The sequence below is a fragment of the Chelonoidis abingdonii genome, chromosome 3 (assembly GCF_003597395.2).
Source record: "Chelonoidis abingdonii isolate Lonesome George chromosome 3, CheloAbing_2.0, whole genome shotgun sequence".
In the NCBI taxonomy this organism is placed as follows: Eukaryota; Metazoa; Chordata; order Testudines; family Testudinidae; genus Chelonoidis; species Chelonoidis abingdonii.
Window position 1 is genome coordinate 143976331 of NC_133771.1, and position 20241 is coordinate 143996571.

A 20241-nucleotide genomic window follows, 5' to 3' on the forward strand; every position below is an offset into this window, starting at 1 on the left:
TTGATTGTTACCCAGGCTCCTAGTATTGGCAAATAAAGAATTTCTTCCCTTCATGTCCTTTTTTTCCTTGATTAGGTCTGTTCTCAACAGCTCAGTTCCATGCTAAATGGTGCTCGTATCTTCTCTCTTTTAACCTCCCTTTTTGTTATTAATTTAACACTCTCTTGACTATTCTAGTTAAACTATTGCTGAGAAGATTGGTTCCCCTTTCTACTGAGGTGGAGGCCATCCAAACTATACAGCCACTTTTCCCCATAAAAGGTAGATCAACATTCTACAAAACCAAAACCCTCAATCCTACACCTCTTACCTAGCCAGAGATTTACTTCCAGAATCTTCTGCCTTCTGTCTTCCTTTGCTCATGGGACAGGAAGAATCTCAGAGAAGTTCACTTGGACATTCTTTTTCTAGATCATGCTTCCAAGTTCCCTGAAGTCATCTATTATATGCAAGATACCTAGTGATGCAGTGTCATTAGTGCCAATATGAATCATCACCAACTGATTTTTACCTATTGACTTCAGATGCTTATCCAGTCTTAGAGTGACATCTTGTGTATTGGCTCTGGGAAAACAGTACACCATCTTGCTATCTGCTTGTCAGATGCTGTGGATTTCACACTCAGACCAATGAGGTTACAGAGACAGAGCTTCACCTTCTGTGCCATCACACTGCAAGGCCACATGAGGAAACTTCATCTGATACCTCACAAAGAGGTGCTGCACCTGTTGACTCAACCGGTGCAGCTGACTAGCTACAGACCACTGATCGGACACCTCTTAGCATAAAGATTCCTTTTCCTGACACATCTCTTGTCTGAGCAACTAGTTGGTAGGCCTGCTGCCTACCAGACCCCTGAGACCAAATTTTTACCTCCTTGACTGGTTCCTGCTTCCATACCTTGATCCTGGTGCCTCACCTTAACCTCAGTTCCTGACTCTAGCTTTGATGCTTGCCAAGGCCTCTGGCTCTGGTTCTGCTCCTCAGTGCGATTACTACCTACAACACTGATTTGACTGCAGGTTTTGGCCACTAGGTCAGACTGCCAATGTTACAGGCTCATGCCTGCCCATCCACCCACCTTGAGCTGCAACCAAATCGATGCCTCAGCCTCTGTGTTTGCAATCAGTCTCTCTTGGGCCATATAGTGCAACTTCTGCTCAATCCTTCCCATGCTGGTTCAGGCCTCGTGCAGTGGCTACTATTTTTTTTCAGGTATCACTAAACAAAGGGGCATTTAATTGGTCCCTTATTTACCTGAATGAAAGGTGGCTTAGGTCTGTGACTGCCCATAGATCAAAGACACACCTGCTGGCAGCCACCACTAACTTTCAGCACAACAATATTTTAAGTATTAATCACAGGGAAGTAGAGCTAGAACTGACATTTCATCTTTACTTCTGTAGTTCATGAGTTATAAGTGCTTAATTTCTCACCGATCATGTCGAAACACTAGTGTTTTGTATAGAATCTCACAGAATAAATAATGAATTGCTAATGGAGATCTCAAGCTCTGTGAAACGGACTGATTTGGCTTGATGACTCCTTAAAAGTGACATCCTTACCCGAGGCCACAAGAGCCCTGCTGCTCTCACTGACAGTTAGAAGAACAGATCCACATTCATTTAGCTTTCACTAAAGCAGTGGTTCTCAAACCATGGGTCAGGACCACAGAGTGAGTCATAACCCTGTTTTAATGGTTCACCGGGGCTGGTGTTAGACTTGGTGGGGCCGGGGCAAAAGCACAAACACAAGCCCCACCATCGGGGGCTGAAGCCCAAGCCCCAGCACCCTAAGTGGTGGGGCTTGGGCTTTGCCCCCACCTCCCTGGGGTTATGGGGCTTGGGTCCCTCAGGCTTTGGTCCCTCCTTAACTGGGATCATGTAGTAATTTCTGTTGTCAGAAGGGGTCGCAGTGGAATGAAGTTTGAGAACCCCCGGATTAAGGGAATGTAAACCCAGCTGCCTTTAACTAAAGCCTTTGAAACCTAATCTTCTCTGAGACCTGGAAATCTTTGTTTAGTAGCTACTAGCTGGGACACTTCCCATGGTGTGAGGCACCTTACAATCACCTGTGCTTAGTGTGAGGAAGCTTTGCCTGTGCCTACTGGTGATCAGCTCCCTGACTCCATTGGCCACAGGCAACACAAGCACTCACCTCCAGGCCAGTGCAGGACCTACTCTCTTTCTCTCTCCAGGTTAGCAATACGCTCGTTCCAATCCTTGAGCCCTCCAAGCATCTCCCTCGAGTGTCCAGTTCCTGGTGCACTGGATATTCACAATGTTCACAGACTTAGTATATCAAATGAAGCAGTACACCCCAATTGACCAGTTTCACCTCAGTTCATGGCCCCATCTAACACACAGCACGTAAACATTAGAGACAAGGTAGGTGAGGTCATATCTTTTATTGGAGCAACTTCTGTTGGTGAGAAATTGGTCCAATAAAAAAATCTTACCTCACTTCCCTTGTCGCTCTAATATCCTGAGACCAACACGGCTTCAAAAAGAACCAGGAATACTTGTGGCACCCTAGAGACTAACAAATTTATTTGAGCATAAGATTTCATGGGCTAAAACCCACATCATAGGATGCATGCAGTGGAAAATACAATAGGAAGATATATATATATATATATATACACACACAGAGGACATGAAAAAATGGGTGTTTTCATACTAACTATAATGAGAGTAGTCAGTTAAGTTGGGCTATTATCAGCAGGAGAAAAAAAAAACTTTTGTAGTGCTAATCAGGATGGGCCACTTCCAACAGTTGACAAGGTGTGAGTAACAGTAGGGGAAAAATTAGCATAGGGAAATAGGTTTTACTTTGTGTAATGACCCATCCACTCCCAGGCTTTATTCAAGCCTAGTTTCATGGTGTCCAGTTTGCAAATTAATTCCAATTTTGCAGTTTCTCTTTGGAGTCTGTTTTTGAAGGGTTTTTTTTGTTGTTGTTGGAGTATTGCAACTTTGAGGTCTGTAATTGAGTGACCAGGGAGGTTGTAGTGTTCTCCAAGTGGTTTTTGAATGTTATAATTCTTGACATCTGATTTGTGTCCATTTATTCTTTTATTCAGAGACCATCCAGTTTGGCCAATGTACATGGCAGAGAGGGCATTGCTGGCACAGGATGGCATATATCACCTGCACATCTACCAGTTGCTAGCTAACAAACCAGTCTGTGTTGTTAAACCAGTACAGAACAAGTAATTTCCCCCCTCATTTCTAACTATTATGATTCTATTTTCCTCAGTGTGCATTATTCTCTTTACCTTTCGGTAGACAAAAGTCATTATCTTTTCCATTTGCAAAATGTTTGGAATTAATCATTTTATCACCTGAACCCTTGGGGAACAAAGGCCAAGGAAAGGGAAGAAGGATGGCTCAGTGATTAGTTGTAGGGAGGTTCTTTTTAGGTGCTGACCATATCAGCAGTATGACAACCTTACAGTCAGGAGGTCTAGGTTTGATTTCCTGCTCCTTCCCAGACTACATTGGTAAAATGGAGATAGTAGTATTTCCCTACCTCACAGCAGTTTCACAAGGATAAATACATTGAACATTATGAAGTGTTTAGGTGTATCTTGAAAGCTTGTCTGTCTCACCAACAGCAGTTGATCCAATAAAAGATATTACCCACCCACCTTGTCGCTACTGCAGGGATCAGCAGCCTTTGGCTCGTGGCTCACCAGGGCAAGCCCCCTGGCCGTGGTTCGCAGCTCCAGGCCAATGGGGGCTGCGGGAAGTGGCGCGGGCCAAAGGATGTGCTGGTCTGCGCTTCCCACAGCCTCCATTGGCCTGGGATGGCGAACTGCAGCCAGTGGGAGCCGCGATCAGCCGAACCTGCGGACACAGCAGGTAAAACAGCCCAGCCTGCCAGGATGCTTACCCTGGTGAGCCGTGTGCCAAAGGTTGCCAATCTCTGTTCTACTCTAATAGGGGTCATATGAGTAGCTAGGAGAGATAGTATGTGTCTCTTCCAGCCTCTGTTAGAAAGGTAATGCATGCAGTTAGTTTATGTGCCCACTAGATGACACTCATGTTAAATATAAACACAGGCTCACAACGTAATAAAAAGCTCTGCCTTTTGAATTAAAATTACATTTAAACTACACAGTTTCCTGTCATATGTGGGAGACCAGATATCTCAAGTTGCTTAGAATTATTTGGATTTGGAGGGCAATTTAAGAGTCACTTTGGAAATTCTTCCTTTTCATATGTGTCCTAAGTTGATGAGATACCATTATGATCTGACAACACCCTGTGCCACTGCAGACTCTGATTCTATGTCCAGGGAATTTATGTCTTCAGGTACACACAATCTTCACACAACTCTTTTCTTTGGCTCCAATTTGCTTTGAATTCTTGCAACCCCGCTAGCCAGGAATTTAGGGGTTGAATAAACCCTCAAACAAAACTCTTTTGGAGATGCCACGTTTCCCTTGTGCTAAGTTTAAAGGAATACTGTCAACTTATCTCCTACTGAAAAAAGTAAGACTTGAAACTGATTTGAATTGATATCCCCAAAAAAGCTTATTAAAAAAACCCCAAACATTCATTTTTTCAGGTTTATGTGCTTTGTGCATTTTACAGATCTTGTACAGTAGCTATGATCGGAAAACTGAATTTCCATTTTGTGGGAAATGCCAACATTTTGATATTTGTTTTTATTCTGAATTGGACTGAAAGGGCTGATATTTAGAAATTTCCAGTGGAACAAATGGTTTGATTTGGAACCATTTTGTTTTGATAAGGTAAAAATGTTTTCCTTCAACTATCATTTTGAGTGACTGGCAAAATAGCAATGGTAAATAGAAACATTAAAATACTTTGAATTCATTAAATGATTATTCATTCTGGGAAAGTCCTCCATGCTTTTGCTTGTGCCTTAGTACAGTCCTTCAGAGGAAATAATCTTGCTAGGACCAGGAAAAAGAAACAATCCATTGGATTATTGCACTACACTTATTGTTAAAGTTATTCCTGCTAAGAAATACACATGAGACGGGAAAAGAAATGATAGAAAAGGAAGGAAAAAAACTCCTGTCAGTTCACTTCCATGGTCTGAGACAGTATCTGGTTGGTATGCTCCTGGACCTTCCTAGACTCTCTTGCCTGTTGTGAGGAATGCACTTTAAGCTGTATTAGCCTGTGATGTTGATCATGGTGAATTCGCGTAATTCCAATGTCAGTTAGACAGAGGCCAAAAATGAGGCTAGGAAAGACATTAAATGGACTACAGATGAAAGTGACACAAGAGGAGAGGCAAGCAGGACTCCTATCTCTTACATCCGTGAGTATTTGATTATAGAGGTTCTAGAATTGTCAGGTTCCTTCTCCTGGCCTGATCTGCTTAGGACATCTTTCTAAGCTGAGAAAGCTGAAACAGTGGAATGCCATGTCCCTCAGTAATGTGAAGTGGTGGGAATGACAATGTTGATGACAGCCATGATGTGATGCTGGTTCATGCTCTCTGATATCCTCAAGTTTGGTCCAAAAAATAGCCTTGTTCCCTCAAAATCAACCAACTAACAAGTATTTGCTGGTTCATATATTTATGTATTTATTTGGATATCCACAATAATGAAAGGGGGCACCTCGCCAAGCCTCTAAGGGCTAGAATTGCAGTGGAGAGTTAGGTACCTAACTGCTCCTTTGGGTCTAAGTTCAAAATCTGGTGCCACTGACATTCATAAAAACCCTGCTTAGCTGCTGCCTACCCTGGAGGCTCCCAAAATCCATAACCATCTAAATGTCCACTGGTAAAGTCCCCAGAGTGCCTAAATTTTTACTGATGCACATGCACAAAACCACCTAAGTCCTGACACTGCTGGGCTGCTTGGCACTCTAGCTCAGTGTTTTTCAAACCATAGGTCATGAACCACTACTGGGTCATGGCATGTAAGGCACTGGGTCACCTTGCTCTGGTCAGCACCACCAACCAGGACATTAAAAGTCCCATTGGCGGTGCTGCCCAAGCAAGGCAGGCTAGTGCCTAACTTTCCCCAACACCGTGCTGTGCCCCAGAAGCAGCCAGCAGCAGGTCCAGCTTCTAGGCAGAGGGGCCAGGGGTTCCGTGCACTGCCACTGCCCTGAGCACCGGCTCTGCACTCCCATTAGCTGGCAACCGGCCAATGGGAATTGAGGCAGGAGCAATGCCTGTAGGTGAGAGTCACATGGAGCTGCTTGTGGACCTCCGCCTAGGAGCCAGATCTGTTACTGGCCATTTTTGGGAGACAGTGCAGTCCGCACTGCACCCCAGCTGCACCGTTGACCGGGAGCCACCAGAGGTAAGTCCATACCCCAACCCTGCCCCCCAATCCCCTGCCCCAGCCCTGTGCCCCCTCTCAAACCTGGAGCCCTTTCTGCACCCCAAACCCCTCATCTCTGGCCCTGTCCTAAAGGCTGCACTCCTAGTCCAGAGCCCTGACCCACTCCCACACCCACTTCCTCACCTAGAGCTCCCTCCCACACCCTGAACCCTTCATTCCTGGCCCCACCCCACAGCCCTCAACCAGCACTTCAATTCTCTGCCCCAGCCCTGAGCCCCTCCCACTCTCCAAATCCCTCATCCCCAGCTTCGTTGGGTCACGGGCATCAGCAATTTTCTTCAACTGAGTCCCCAGAAAAAAAAATTGAAAAACACTAGCTCAGTGGTTCTCAAACTTGGGCAGTCGCTTGTTCAGGGAAAGTCCCTGGCAGGCCGGGCTGGTTTGTTTATCTGTCGCGTCCGCAGATTCAGTTGATCATGGCTCCCATTGGCCGCAGTTTGCTGCTCCAGGCCAGTGGAGACTGCAGGAAGTAATGCACATTGGAAAAAAGAACCCCAACTATACATACAATACAATGGGGGCTAATTTAGCTGTAACTAATCAGGAAAGTGATCTTGGAGTCATCGTGAATAGTTCTCTGAAGACATTCACGCAGTGTGCAGTGGCAGTCAAAAAAGCAAACAGGATGTTAGGAATCTTTAAAAAGGGGATAGAGAATAAGACAGAGAATATCTTATTGCCATTATATAAATCCATGATATGCCCACATCTTGAATACTGCATACAGATGTGGTCTCCTCATCTCAAAAAAGATATACTGGCATTAGAAAAGGTTCAGAGAAGGGCAAATAAAATGATTAGGGGGTTAAAATGAGTCCCATGTGAGGAGTGATTAAAGAGTCTAGGACTTTTCAGCTTGGAAAAGAGGAGATTAAGGTGGGATATGATAGAGGTATATAAAATCATAAATGGTGTGGAGAAAGTAAAAAAGGAAAAGTTATTTACTTGTTCCCATAATATAAGAACTAGGGGCAGGACTGGCTCTAGCTTTTTGTCTCCCCAAGTAAAAAGAAAAAAGAAAAAAAAGAAACCCTCCGAGAGTGCCACTGCCGAAGCAAAAAGTGGAATGCCGCTCCTGGCATTGTGCTGCCCCCAAGCACGTGCTTGGTTTGCTGGTGCCTAGAGCCTGTCCTGACTAGGGGGCATCAAAAGAAATTAATGGGCAGCAGATTTAAAACCAATAAAAGCAAATTTTTCTTCACACAGTGCACAGTCAACCAGTCAACTCCTTGCCTGAGGAGGTTGTGAAGGCTAGGACTATAACAACATTTAAAAGAGAACTGGATACATTCATGGAGGATAAGTCCATTAATGGCAACTAGCCAGGATGAGTAAGGAATTGTGTCCCTAGTCTCTGTTTGTCAGAGGGTGGAGATGGATGGCAGGAGAGGGGTTCACTCCCTCTGGGACACCTGGCATTGGCCACTGTCGGTAGACAGGATACTGGGCTAGATGGACCTTTGGTGTGACCCAGTATGGCCATTCTTATGGCCTTAGAAATGCTTTAGAATCCTGTTGTAATGCCACCTGTTGATACATTTGAAACTGGTCAAGTTTTGTAAAGACCACCCTACCTGCCACTCTAGCATATAAATCTTGTCCCTTTGAACTCAGTACTGATCCATCTCCAACAAGAAGTATCTAGTGACTCACACTTCCATCAGGTTTAGGAACCCTCACAAACAGACTGGAAAACCCTACTGGTCACATTATTCAATTTCTAAATAAACGTCTAATTGCCTTTCTATAGATTCTTGCAAACTACAAGGACAGCACAAGCCTTAAGGAATTTAACATCTTTTGGCATCTTGAAGTACACAGTTTTATATCAGACTTTTAATTTAATGTTGCCATTAGATGTAAGTTGAGGTGCAGAGTGCTCATCACCAGCTTGATCTTGTCAAGAACATTTCTAGTAGACCATTTCCTTCTTTACCAGTTATTGGCAACAACAAACAGGTATCCTTGTACTAACAGTGACCTGCAGGCACCTCAAACCTTTATGTTGCTTTGACTTTAGTTTTTCAACACTACTTTGCTTTTAGTATAACTAGCAAATTTTCTCTTGCACATCTCTTCAGAGATTATTGATAAAGCACCTATATCATCTTCCATCCTCATATTTACATTATGCATATTAATCCAAGATAGAGCATTTGAGTGCCCATTTTCTGTACTACAAATAGTTCTTAGAGCATAAGCCATCTCATTATGGCTTTCTAATAGACTCGTCCTGTTTACAATACTGATGCAGTGTTTCATACTCTTAGGTAAATAAATATTTCTTTTATTTTAATTTCTTTCTCTGCTCTAGAGCATGAAAAGCACAAGTCAAATGCCCTGTTTTTCAGAATCACCTGCCCTTCAGGTATTGAAGAAACAATGCTCTGAATGATAAAATGTTCCCAAGAACCAAAACATGGCTGCGTCAAAGTTGTCGATCTCCTGAGTGTAGTTATTCCTGTCATCTTCCTTTTTTTTGTGAATTGGCCCTTCTTTCATTCACGTGTCACAGAGGCAGAGTGAGGTTCTTGCATTGCTGGATGTTTCATTTGGTGGACTCAAATTTATATCCACAGCTCTTTCCAGGTTAAGTTTCTTTTTGTGAACAATACTCACTTAGTAGCCTTTTTCCTTAATTCTGGATTTCTGATTCCAGCAGATGGTTACCAGAAGGACAGCCTCTAAAGACCAGACATGAAATTCACTTGAGAAACCAGCATGTAGGTTACAAAGTTTGCTTTGAGCACATAGTGCCTTCCTTCCTTCCTTCCTTCCTTCCTTCCTTTCTTTCTTTCGTGCTTCAACTGAGTCCCCAAAGTTCATGTCACTTCATTCTCAGGGCAAACATAAACCTTTCAGGACTGAAAATTCTCTTTGGATGGTCCTTTGGTCAGTGCATTTGAATATCATACAGCCAAAAGCTTATCCGTCAAATCAGAGCTAACCATCCCTATGGTTAATTATTCTGACAATCTTTGCTGTAATGTGTCCAAAATACATCTGTTGCTGCTAGGCCTTTCAAGTGTTGGCTCTTCTGGCTACTGATAGAAAATACATACCTGTCTATGATCAAATCTGATGTTTCAGGGCTTCACTGGTAGCCTTCAGAGGGTCAGGAAGGATTTCCCCACCCCCCAACAATGCCCATTTGGCTAGATGTATTCCTGGTTTATTTTCCCCTCCTTCCTCTGAAGCATCAGGGATTGGCCACAGCTGAAGATTGGACAAGATAGACCAATGTTCTGAGGTGGTACAGAGAATCTTTTCTTAGATGTTTGTCTGATGTGTCTTGTTCACATATTCAGGATAACCTGCTTGCCATTTTGGGGGCTGGGAGGGCATTTTCCCCCAGGTCAGACTGGCAGTGACCTTTGAGGCAAGGGGTTCCTTCCTTTGCAGTATGAAGTGTACCAGCATCATCTGAGTATATGTCATCTAATCAATCCCCTACCATTGCTGGGACCTTAGGCACTGGCATCCATTCAGTCTCAACCATCTCTAACTATGGCACACAACAAAGAGTTCAGTCAGCTGAGGACTGAATCGTTTTAGTCTAAAGCCCAAGTTATTGAGCACAACACAGGGGTAATGAGGTGACATTTAATGGCCTATGATATACAGCAGTTTCAGACTAGATGATCTAATGAGCCCCTGCTGGCCTTAAACTTTGTGAAATATAACTGTGCAGAACCCTGTTTTGCTTGAGTAGATATTGAGTGTGTGGTTGTCTGAGGAAGGATTCTAGAGGGATCTGTATGGAGGCACTGGAGCCAAAAATGCACTGAGAAATATTACACCTTGACTATGGACTAAAATACGGTCTTCATTTGCTGTGAGGAATTCGCCAAGCCCTTGTGCATAGTGATAAGACTCCAAAAGGCTCTGCCCCCTTCTACAAATGTTACATCTTACAGTATTACTGAACATGCTGTTTCTTCACTGCAACTTGTACACCGCTGGTTTCATGACAACTGGGTTGTCATCACTGTTATGTTCTGATTAGAGCCCCTGAACAAGGATAATAGTAACCAGCAGAGAGAGAGAGAGGTGTTAAAAGGAACTGTCTGCACTTTGCTGAGGAACATGCAGCCAGCACACAGGCAGCTTCCTGAAAGCTGCAGACAGTGCCTCCTTGAAAGAGCTGAGAGCAATAGGAAGGTAGTCATGCCTGGATTCACAAAATTTTACCCTTTGCAGTAATGAGTTATAATTAACCCCATCCTAACATGTGAGGTCCAAAGGACTTGAAGCTGTTTAGACTTCCAAGCCAACATGAGGCTCCTTGCCATATGAGCAGCATACAGGCGATTGTATACATATTTGGAATATAATCCTCAAAAACAGTGTGAGATAAAGAAGCTAAAACCAGTGGGCTCTGCATAGTCTGACAGAGTCAGAGGTTTATAGTCTCTCCCCTTCAGCCCCTGAAGACAATTGCCCTTTGCCCTGGCAGGACAATGGAGGCTAACAGTAGAGTCATTCACAGAGTGATGGAGAAGGGAATAGAAGGAGCAACAGGTGTTAGAAACTAGTTTTATAAAGAAATGCTTTTTGGCAGAGCAGGGGACACCACTGGCAGAATGAGAAGGCTGGGCAGGAGGAATGGGGGAGCAGGAAGAATGCAAACCCCCTGGAGGACACTGACCAACCCCCGCAAAACCCTTGGAAGTGGTCAGGACAATGGAGGGAGGGGTTTTCATTCAGATGTTTGTTATTTTCTCATAGATCTGTAAATCTTTAGTGCTTTTTGTTAGTCTGTAAGGTGCCCCAAGTACTCCTTGTTCTTTTTGTGTGTTTAAGAAGTTTCTTGAGAAGCCTGTGTTTCTAGTTTTAGCTGTCACATGGTACCTTGAGGGTTAAACTGTGTATTGGGGTGCTCATGAGGGTAGAGCTTTTGAGACAGCATGCATAAACTATTGGGGTGATATTAGGGGTTCAACAATGGTCTTGGGGCCCTTGTTAGCTGGCCCTTACAGCCCAAGAAAGAGAACCATATAAGTCTGCACCTAGGAGTGAGCCTGAGAGGCCACACTCAGGCAGTGTCTGCACGCTGCTCAGACCCAGTTGGCTTGAAAGCATGTGAGATCCAAGGTGTGGGTCGAATACAGCAATCTGGTGAACTCAGCCAGGACTATACCCTAGACTTGTGTTCTGTTTACCATTTTTAAGCAGGAAGACATGGCAGCTTTCTGTAATCTTTTTATGATTATTATGTGACCCTCTGCTTGTCTGATGGTTATGACATTGCTAAATAAAGGATAACTAGTGGTTAAACCTGTCTTAGGTGGTTTTGCAGGAGTGCAGGAACCAAAAGCACTTCAGATAACCCAGTCACTGGTACTTAATAATACAGATGCCAATTTCTTTGGAGTTTTACTTTCACCATGTTCTGATCAGGAGACTGGTTGGTAACATCCCAGGATGAGGGGGTGGGGAAATCCAAGTGGGCAAAAGGAAACAAAAAACCTTGGAATGATTAAAAACCACAGTCCTGATGCTGAGTAAGAGTGCAATGCCATCATGGTTAGTACCTGGGGGAAATGGTACTGTTGCCTGCAAACCCAGTCTAGGCAGGGTGAATGCTGGGATTCCACCTTGAGACAAGATAATTCTGACAGAAGATAAACCAGTCACTTTAACTGCAAAAGTCCCCCTCCATGGGCCCTTTAGGTGAACTAGAATGAACTAAACTTGTTCTTTATTGGGGCAATGAAACATACTTAACGCGTTGGATCATAAAATTGGCTGGATCCAGGGACTTGGCAACTTTTACCCATATCCCCTCACCAACGTCCAGTTGCTCAGGGTGGTTACGCACTGGAATAAATTGCCTAGGGAGGCTGTGGAATCTCCATCATTGGAGATTTTTAAGAGCAGGTTAGACAAACACCTCTCAGGGATAGTTTAGATAATGCTTAGCCCTGCCCCAAGGGCAGGGGACTGGACAAGATGACCTCTCAAGGTCCCTCCCAGTCCTATGATTCTTAAAAAAAAAAAAATAAAAAAAAATCCACTTTTGCTCACTGTTTTCCCAATACACCCCTAGTTTCCTCTTCTTTCCCCAGGAGGTCATCTAGTCCAACCCCCTGCACAACAGGGGACCAATAGTCAGACAGATATTTACCCCAGATGGCCCCCTCAAAGATTGTACTCACAACCTGTGGTTTAGTAGGCCAGTACACAAAGCACTGAGCTATCTGTCCTGCCTAAGGGTCTACAAGCACTTTGGAAGATAGAATTAGAATCCAAGAAGCTAGACAATAAAAAGAAGTGAGAAAGACTATAATTAGGAATTAAAAATTAAATGTACAAATAACTAGCTAGCTGGTCATACTACTGAAAAGGCTGAAGGGGTTACAGTGGACCACTAATTGAATATGAGTCAGCAATGTGATGCAGTTGTGAAAAAGGCTAATATCATTCTTGGGTGTAATAACAGGAGTGTTTTATGTAAGACACAGGAAGTATCTATGCTGTTCTACTTGGCAGTGGTAGGTCCTCAACTGGTGGACTATGTCCAATTCTGCATGTCACACTTTAAGAAAGATGTAGACAGAGAAGTCCAAAGGAGAGCAACAAAATGTTTAGAAAATCTGATGTACGAGGAAAGGTTAAAAAATCTGGACGTGTTTAACCTTGAGAAAAGAAGACTGAGGGGGCGGGGGGACCTGATAACAGTCTTTAAATACGTTAAGGGCTGTTGTAAAGAGGTTGGTGATGAATTGTTCTCCATAGGACAAGTAGTAATGGTCTTAATCTGCAGCAAGGGAGGTTTAGGTTAGATAGTAGGAAAAACTTTGCAGTTATGAGGGAAGTTAAACACTGGATTAGGCTTTCAAGTTCTGGCTAGGCAGTGGAATCCCTGTCCTTGTAGATTTTTAAGAACAGGTTGGAAAACTATCCATCAAGGATTGTCCAGGTTTACTTGGTCCTGCCCCAGCACAGGGGGCTGGACTAGATAATCTCTTGAGGTGCCTTCCAGCCTTCTATTTCTATGATAAACCTGAACACTTTTGGTCTGATCCTGTAAAGAAAATAATAAACTAGTACACTCCAAGTCCTTGGTCCTACAGACTGATCCAGTTGTATGGACCCTGACATCTGTGCAGAATTCCATCAAAGTCAACGGGGGTCTAAGTTAGAACAACTAACTATTGTTAGATGACTATTTATCTTTTGTACTTATATGACCCCCATTACCGTAGCATCTGAGTACTTTACAATTCTTAATGTATTTATCCTCACAGTACCCCATGAGGCAAGTAAGTGCTACAATGCCATTTTATGGATGGGGAACTGACACACAGAGAGGTTAAGAGACAGAGCTTTAAACCTATTTAGGCACCCAAAGTTGCAGATTTAACGGGATTATCAAAAGCACCTAGGCATCCAATTTCCACTGAAATCAATCAATAGGAGTTAGATGCTTCTGAAAATTCTACTTAGGCATCTTAGCTGCACTGTAGGGGTCTACTTTTTTTAAAACTGTATCTAAGTGAGTTTCCCAAGGTCATACAGGAAGTCAGTGGCAGAGCAAGGAGCTGAGCACATCTCTCCTTAGTCCCAGGCTAGTGCCCTAAATACTGGCCCGTTCTTTCTCTGAACTGAAAGAAAGAACAGAAATCATTGAAGGAAAGGCAAAGCAACACAGAAAGAGTGAATGGAAAGAGAAGCTGAAGTCACCAGAGGAAAATGTGCAACAAATCAGTGGAATGAGAGCCAGAGGACCAGAGTAAAAAAAGAAAGAAAGCATCATGAAAAGAAAGAGCCATGCAGAGAAGCAAAAAAAGATACATCACTGATGAAAAAAGAGGTAATACAAGAAAAGATTAGCCTAGATAAGAATAGTGTAGAAAAAAAGAGATGCCTACAAAGAAAAGGTCATAACTGTCTCTAGATTTACGTGTACCTCACAGAGAAGAAAATGGAAAATAAAATTACATACAAATGCTAAAGCCTCGTGCCCTTACAAAAGAGAATAAATCAACCCTAACCCAATAAATACAAACATTAAAAGAATAATTTAAAGATCCTTTAATAGAACAGGAAAGAATGAGGAAAAAGGCTAATAGCAATGGAAGCAAATAAGTTCTCTGAGAGAAAAGACATCAATAATAAATCTAATGATAGCTTTCCAAACCTGGTTATCTCAGAAGAGCCAACAAATGTGATCCCAATAAATGCTTTTGGGTGAAAGAAGAACAGAAGAATAGTTTCTCTAGTAGTTGCCACTAACAAATTACCATTTACAACAGAGAACAGTAGAAATCACATGATATCTCCCGCTCTAAATATCCATGCCCAAAATAATAAATAGAGGCAACTGAGGTATCCAGGTTCATGCTACTTTGATAACCATCGTGCCTGTAATTAAATTGTACTCCTGAAGATATCCTACAGAAATGCTGATGGTTTCCTGGTGTTTAGCAGTTGGGTTTTCACTTTTCGGTAAGATTTGTGCATGAGATAGGAGAAAAAGAAATGAACATGCAGGTTTATAATCTCTCTCAAACAAACTGAAGCCGGAAAGATGTATTAATAAAATCAATGCAGCCAGTATAAAAGGTAAATTTGATTATTCCAAAATTGTGAAGTCACCTGGAAGTGAAGAAAAGCATTCATTACATTTGTTTACACTGATAATGGAACACAATACACTTTTTAAAAATAAACAAATTGCAAATATTTCCTTGAAGAATTTATATACTGGTGTTCATGTTGTTTGCTTTGTTTCTTTAAATAGGACCATTTAACAAATATTCATTCATATGCACAACATCCCCAGGAGGAAATAAAGTATAACTATAATAATTTTGCAGATAGGGAAACAGAGGGAAGTGTGAAGCTATTTGTTTGTTGCTCAAAAATTAAGGGTAGGCGACATAAATAGCTGCATAATTATCTCCATAGCCTTGCTCCAACTACTAGATTTAATCCCTCTTTTACTTTAATTGTGAAACTGCTTGCTTTTGTTTACTATTAATAATGCATTTCATATATGCATGTCTGTAGCATCTGTTATACGTTACCGTATAATAAGCGATTCTTGCTCTCTTATTGGCTTTGTTTTGTTCACTGATCTTGCTTCTCACTTTTTTCCAACAATATTAAGGATGCAGTTTGAAAGGAGCAGTCACCTGGAGTTAGTACTTACCACTCTTTTTGGACATTTCTCTGGCAGTTTTAAAAAAAATCTACAATAATTTATCTTAGCTCATCGTTTCTAAGCCAGTCATGAATGGGGAGGGGGAAGGGTTTCTGATTAAGATCTCTGAATGGTTGGGGATGGCAATACTGCACTTCATCAGTTACAGTCTGACCTCTTTACTCTCCTGATTCATCAATTTCAAAACCATCTTCCTCTAGCAGTTTGGTTTTTGGCCACCACAATTAGTCAGTTCTGATTCACCACCTCCACATTCCCCTTCAATACATTCAATTTTGGATCATTTCCACTACCTCTCTGCCACTACCATCTAAAAATTTTACCCTATTCTCCTTCACTTCCTTCTCCTCCCTTGTTGGCCTACAGGATTTGGGATGTTTCCTGGGAGCTGTCCTCATCTTGAGCAAAGCAGTGGCAGACATTTCCCTCACTGTTCCCGTGGAGATGCTGGTGAATGCCTAACTGCCTCCCCTGGGGCCTGCAAAGCAGCAGTCTCAGCCTCCCCAGCTAGGCAATTCTAGCAGGAGAAGGAATCTGTGATTTTCATCTCCTTACCACGGTAGGGTGGGGAGCATGACAAGAAGTTCTCTTCATAGGCCTAAGGCAATGTTTCTAAACCAGGGTACATGTAGCCCCAGGGGCACGCAGAGATACTCCCTGTACATCAACTCATCTAGATATTTGCCTGGTTTTACAACAGGCAACAGAAAAAGCACTAATGAAATTAGTACAAACTAAAATGTCATACGAACAATGACTTGTTTATACTGCTCTATATACTGTACACAATATTTATATTCCAATTGATTTATTTAACAATTATATGGTAAAAATGAGAAATATGCAATTTTTCAGTAATAGTCTGCTGTGACACTTTTGTATTTTTATGTCTGATTCTGTAAGCAAGTGATTTTTAAGGGAGGTGAAACTTGGAGTACGCAAGACAGATCAGACTCCTGAAAGGGATACAGTCATCTGCAAAGATTGAGAGTCACTGGCCTAAGGTGTGCTGCAGTACCAGGACGCCTGTCTTTTCCTTTCCACACATGGGAAGTGGGGACAAAAGGAACTGCTGTAGAGCCAGAAGGGAATAGATCATTTCCAGCCAACTCTCGGATCAGACTGGAGACTCGTTTACGTAGGAGTAAGGCGGGGTGGTGGAACACTACCAGCTACTTGTGCTGAGGCAGGAGACTCTGAATGGCTGCTCTTCCCCAGGGGTTGGAAAAATGTGAAAGGCAGTAGATTGATATGGGGTTTCCCTGTTTCCCTATCAGGCCACCTACTCTACTCTGCTGATCTCACTCTACTTCCAAGTGGCCATGTCTCCATGTCACCTAAATCACCAGTCCAATTGGCCTGACACCTGGTTTGGCAGTCACAGCAGTGAGGTCAAGAATGAATAGGCTCAGGCTTAAGTATCTTTTTTTCCCTGGAGCTTGTTCCTGACATCCACTGTTGAAGGACTGACATGGGACAGTGCTGGGAAGTTTGCGGCTACAGATAATTTTATTTCCCAGGACTGTTATTTTAGTAATTGTCATGAACGCTAAAATTCATAAAACATCCACATCCTTTAAAACCCCCACCTTTGTTACACCAAAACCCTGGGCCAAATTCACCTCTGGTGTAAGTCCATTGAAGTTAATAGAGTTGTACCACTTAGCCTGGGACTGAATGTAAATCTTCAACCCCCACAGTTCAGAAGATAGTCTGTACTGTATTTATATCAAAATAGGCCCTTATTGTGCTAGGTGCTGTACAAACACAGAAGAGACAATCCCTGTCCTGAGTGGTTTACAATCTAAAGACAATACAGGAGCAGGAACACACACAAATGGATGCATTTCAATATACTTACCAAACTTTTTGATTGGCCAGCCTGTTCCAAAGTGATCTGAAGAATCTATGTTCTTGTGACTGCGCTCCATCTGGAATAGCTACTGCATGCATTTGAAATGTCCCCCCACTTGAATGGTGATGATTCAGAACAGACTTTGGTATCTACTTAGTTAACTTTTAATGAGATACAGGTGGTGTATCATTTGATGCAATTGTTGGAAGAATGATCATAATGACAGCAGGAGAGAGAAATATAGATCATTACATGGCTCTGAGAAGTGGAAAAGGGCACTTAGTTTCAGTAAATTGCCCAGCACACATGCTTCGTTGCTTTCAAAGTCTGTATCTGATAAATTGGCCTGTTGTTAAGGAAAAGTCAATCTTAAAGGGTTGAGAGTTTGGCTTTAATGTTGAATAACCACTCAAAAGACTGGATATTTATTTCCATACCATCTGAATTACTCACACCTCTTGACTGTATTGGATTCATCTGAATGGAGATCCTGTACAATCAGGCTCTCAAGTGAAAGGTCCAGTTTTTCTTGCTAAAGAGTCAGATGAATCAAAAGAACAAAACACACTTATGGCATTCTAATACTCTCATTCCAATCCTAGCCTAGGTGAAGCATCATCTAAAAATAACAAATTCTTGGTGGAAAGGAACACTAGCCTAAAATTTTCAGACTTCAAAAATGTTGAGTTCCTGGATGATTTTGTGCTGTGTGTAAAGGTTTGGTTCATTTATTTTATTCCCACTCATTTGCTCATCACTACCCATGACACAGAATGACTGACCCTAGATGTGTCACCCATCTGGTGTTTCTATGATTGCCCCAACCTTTATTTATTTATTTTGAGAGAGCTCTAAGATGACTCAAGTTAGGTTAGCCAAAAAATGAGTTCTAAAGGTGTAAGATTGAAATCCTTACTACTTGTGTTCATTAGAGCCCCAAAGCAGCAATGCAGTAGAGCACTTAACGTGAAATCAGTGGCATGACTCATGGTTCAAGTTAAGCATGCCGTTAAAAACTTTACTGGGCCAAGGCTAAGTTACAGTTTGGGTAGTTAATCTTATATACACTTCCTTTTGCAGATTAACCTGGACATGGCATTCTTCACTTCCCACCCAACATCGGGATGCATGTTTCTTCCCAACGATAACACCTGCCACGTTCCACCCCAAATATGGAAATTTACCTACTGCTGATGTGATAGAAAAGAAAAAATACATTAACGTTTCCTCCTCCCATTTGTTTATCCTATTTATAGTGGGGCTAAGAATATGTGTGTGCGTTATACATAGCAATCACCCCTTTCTCAAAAAAGCCCTTGCACAGGGTCACACAGGAAGTTTGCAGCAGAGATGGGATTAGAACTCAGATCTCTTGAGCCACAGACCTGTGCCTTAATAAAAAGACCATTCTCTCTTTTCAGTGGGGTTGGCTTATATGCAGTATTATGCCTTCAAAGTATCAATGTTTGGTTGTTTTCCTTGATTTTCAGAATATTTTTCCTTCTTCTTTTCCCTTTCAGTCTCAGGTAGCGCTAGCTACTTTTCTCATGGATTCTGTACCAGTTAAAAGTGCTATTTCTTTAGGCCAAAGAGATATCTTACATTTTCCTACTCAATATGGCTTTGAAGTGTGACAAACTTGCAATCTCTTTGGCATTTTGGGACCTGATTTTGCCAACCTTGACCAATAAATCCTTACTTATATGAATCATCCCAAAGAAAGAACTATTTGCATAATAACTGAGCAGAATGGAGCCCTTGAACTGGAATTCAAAGACATAACATTTGCAGTAAAGGGACTGCTCTTTGAAAACAGTGTCTTGAACCACAGTATCATCTTGTTAGTTAAAAAAATAATATACTATCAAAAATGATTGTGGGAAAGTAACAGTTTCTTGCACAACAACTCTGCTCTCTGTGTGCATTCAGTCAGCTTTGCTCACGTCAGTGAGTGACTTACATTTTACTGCGTTTTATTAACAGGGCTAAAACAATGAACTAAACTCTATTTCTTCTTGCGTTTCAGCGGAAATATTTGCTAAATTTCAATCTTGTTACATGGGTGTCACTGGGGACTTTATTTGCAGACAAAAGGGGTCTAATCTAGCCTGCAAATATTTCATTTATTTACTGCTGCTGCTGAATAAGATGGAAAGAACCCAATTTGATCCAGAGCACAAGCTGACTTGGCTTGGTTGATAGTTAGAAAAAACTCTTTTTTTTTTGTACTTGTAAAGTAGGTATGTTTGATCTGGAGTGAGTTAATCAGCAAACACGGAACTCCAGGGTGTCATTTGAAAGTGCACTCAGAACTCCACTTTGAATCACTTTTCAAGATGGCTTTCTGTTTTTTTGGCTCAGCACTGAAATCCCAAATTTACCAAAGGAAAGAGATTCTGCATCTTTTAATGAAAGATAAAACAACAATATAAACATACACAAATTTACAGAGAAAGGATCAACTTTAATACATTTGGATTAAAAGGTGTTCTTTTTTAAATATGGTATAAAAATAAATGCAAGAAACATTAACAAAGAATATACAGACAACAGACAAAGACACAGGCTTTCTTTCTCTGTGTGAATACGTCAGTGAAATGGAACCTGCTGTGCTAATTTATTGTGCAATAAATGTGATGCCATATGTATATTTATTAGTATATGCATATTGTTTTACATTTCTTCCAGTTTGTGAACTGACAGTATTTTTTAATAAACTGTGTCTAGCAGAAGCTTTTTTTTTCACTGTACTTGAGCTTGCAGAAAATAAAATGACACAGATCCAGCTTGATATGGAGGAGGAAGTGAGCAGACAATTTTCAAAATGGAGGCATCGAAAGGTTAGAGAGTCCCTCGAAGTCTGTAATGCCTTAGTATACA

The 20241-nt window shown here is 41.9% G+C and overlaps 1 protein-coding gene across 1 annotated transcript in view; it reads right to left on the minus strand.

Annotated features, from left to right (window-relative positions):
* Positions 1 to 19829: 19829 nt before the first annotated feature.
* Positions 19830 to 20241, minus strand: part of RGS7 (regulator of G protein signaling 7) — a 446471-nt gene continuing 446059 nt past the window's right edge. The window contains exon 19 of the mRNA XM_075064188.1: positions 19830 to 20230. The gene's annotated coding sequence lies outside the window, so the exon portion shown is untranslated. The remainder of the gene's footprint in view (positions 20231 to 20241) is intronic.